This window comes from Notechis scutatus, chromosome 2 (genome assembly GCF_049901735.1).
Source record: "Notechis scutatus isolate UNSWTSFEM ecotype Mainland chromosome 2, rNotScu1.2, whole genome shotgun sequence".
In the NCBI taxonomy this organism is placed as follows: domain Eukaryota; kingdom Metazoa; phylum Chordata; class Lepidosauria; order Squamata; family Elapidae; genus Notechis; species Notechis scutatus.
The window spans coordinates 154371240-154374158 of record NC_142010.1 but is presented as its reverse complement, the minus strand read 5'-3'; positions in this window follow the sequence as shown (position 1 = coordinate 154374158).

The following is a 2919-nucleotide window of genomic DNA, read 5'->3' as shown; positions in this document are numbered from 1 at the left end:
CAAAATTTAAACAAACTACATTCCAGAAACAGAAGTGAAGGTTGTGCAACAAGATTACACTGAAAGAGAAATTGAGAAAAGACCTTCAGAAGTTTCCTGTTCTACTTACTGTAGATATGAGGAAGGTTGCTTTACAAGATTTCTCAGAGTTCGCAATATGGTTCCTTCTAAAATCCGAACTTTCCTTATAGAATTTGCTCTTTCTTTTCCAGGAGAAATACATTCACACCCCAAAACATCTTTGGCAGTTATTCACCTACCTTTCTATACAGCTTGAGCTATATATAGCACTAAAAAAAGGCAAAAAAAACCTATGGTCAGATGTAATTACTATTTTACTCAATTTTGCAGAAATACTACAAGACAATAATGATGTCCACTTAAAAATGAGGCTCATTTCTGAGAGAGAAGAAAATAATTAAGAATGAATAATATACAAAATAAATTCAATCCTAACTGTCTGGGCATCTAGCATTAATCTTCCTTTTGGGCACATAATTTAGGGACTATTCATTTCCTTTTGTAATCTTACTAAAATAAATTGAGCTGAATAAACATTTTCTGTTCTATTGCTCTGAATAAAAGGAAGAACAAGACTGTACTCCATCAAATAACTGCACATACCTGTTATCATTAGAAGAATTTCAGAATGCAGTGGCAACATGTTTTGAAACAGGAATTATAATCCGTTTCATGGATTCATTGATTTAGTGTCTAAGGCACCAGGCTAGAAACAGGAGACCATGAATTCTAGTTTTGTCTGAGGCATGAAAGCTGGTTGGATGACTTTGGGTCAGTCACTCTCTTTCAGCCCAACCCACCTCACAGGGTTGTTGTTGTTGGGAAAAGAGGAGGAGGAAAGAGCTTAGTTCGCTGCTTGAGTTATCTATTAAAATAATAAAAGGGGGATATAAATAAATAAAATAAAATGGGATATTTTTAACCAAATTACCTTATATAAGATACAATGACTGGGTTTACGTTTAGGGGCCCTCAAACTCTTCATCTCAGCAATCCCTTCATGAAGTTTCAAATTGCTTATTGGTCTCCAAACATTTATTTTAAGGAAATAATGTAATAACTACTACTTTAACTTATAGTACTATGAGTAATAATCATAACCGATAATCTCATCTGACCACTTTGGGGAACCCTGTGCTGGATCACAAGGCATGATTCTAAACCATGCTATCTGGGTTCACAAGCTAGAATAAGTACTGGGCAAACACTGTACTAGGCAGATGTGAAAGTAGCTTGATATTTAATCATCAGCAGATATACAAAAATACAAGTTTATAACACAAAAGATGGCTAAGTTTATACAACTTGTTAAACTAAACCAAACCCCTACCCCTTTCTCAATAAACTGAATAAACCCAGGGAAGTTTAGCTTGTTCAAAAAACATTTACTTAGCATCATGTGTGAACCCTTGAGGTATTGCCTAGTGATTACTACAGACAGATCCAATTAGACCCCAACCTACAATCACAATTAGGACCATAATTTCCCATTTGTTAAATATGACAGTTATTGAGACATGCAGGATTTTATGACCTCTTTCTTCATGACTATTAAGTGAATCACTGCAGTTATTAAGTGAATACTGTAGCTGTTAAGCAAATTCAGCTTCCCCCATTGGCTATGCTCATTGGAAATCAATTGTGAAGATCGCAAATTGCAATCACCTGGTCTGACTGTTGTAAATGCATGGCCATTGCGAAGCACCCAATTTTTGATCAGGTGATGGTGGGGAAGCTGTAACGATCACAAATGTGAGGAGCAGTTGTCACTTTCTTCGAATGTGAGGAGCACTGCCACTATAACTTCGAACATTTGCTAAATGAATGACATAATATACTTAGACTTCAGCAAGGCATTTGACAAAGTAGACCACAACCTACTTCTTGGTAAGCTAGAAAAAAGTGGGATAGAGAGCATCAGATAGATTTGTAATTGGCTGACAAACCGTACTCAACGAGTAGATCTTAATGGTACTACATTTAAATGGACTGAAGTAAGCAGTGGAGTATCACAACGTTCCATCTTAGGCCCAGTACTCTTCAATATCTTAATAAACAACTTAGATGAGGGAATAGAAGGGGAATTTACTAAGCTGGCAGGAATAGCCAACACCCTAGATAATAGGCTCAAGATCCAGATGGATCTTGATAGATTTGAACACTGGGCCCTATCTAACAAAATGAAATTTAATGTAGAGAAAAGTGAAGTCTTACATTTAGGTAAGAAAAACCAAAAGTACACATATGGACTGGATGAAACCAGGCTTAATAGTAATAAGTTTGAGATGAATCTTGGCATCTAAGTAGACAACAAATGAAACATGAGCCAACAGTGCGAAGCAGCAGCCAAAAAGCCAATGCAATCCTAAATTGCATTATCAGAGGGATACAATCAAGATCAAGTGAGGTACTAATACCATTCTATAACCACACCTAGAATACTGCATCCAGTTTTGGTCACAATATAAATAATAAATAAATATAAATAAAAAATAAACTATAAAAAAGATGTTGAGACTCTAGAAAGAGTGCAGAGGAGGGCAACCAAGATGATTAGGGGACTGGAGGCTAAAACATACAACGAATGGTTACAGGAACTGGGCATGGCTAGTCTAGTGCAGAGAAGGACCAGGGAAGACAGGGTAGCAGTGTTCCAATATTTGAGGGGCTACCAAGAGAGGAGGAGGTCAAGCTAATTTCCAAAACACCTGAAAGCCAGACAAGGAATAATGGATGGAAACTGATCAAGGAGGGAACCTGGAAATAAGGAGAAATTTTCTGACAGTGAGAGCAATCAACCAATGGAACAGCTTGCCTTCAGAAGTCCACTTTCTCCGTAGCAGACTTTCTTCTAAATATAGCTCAGTGATTTATTGCAACAACCCCAAGCCTTGGAGC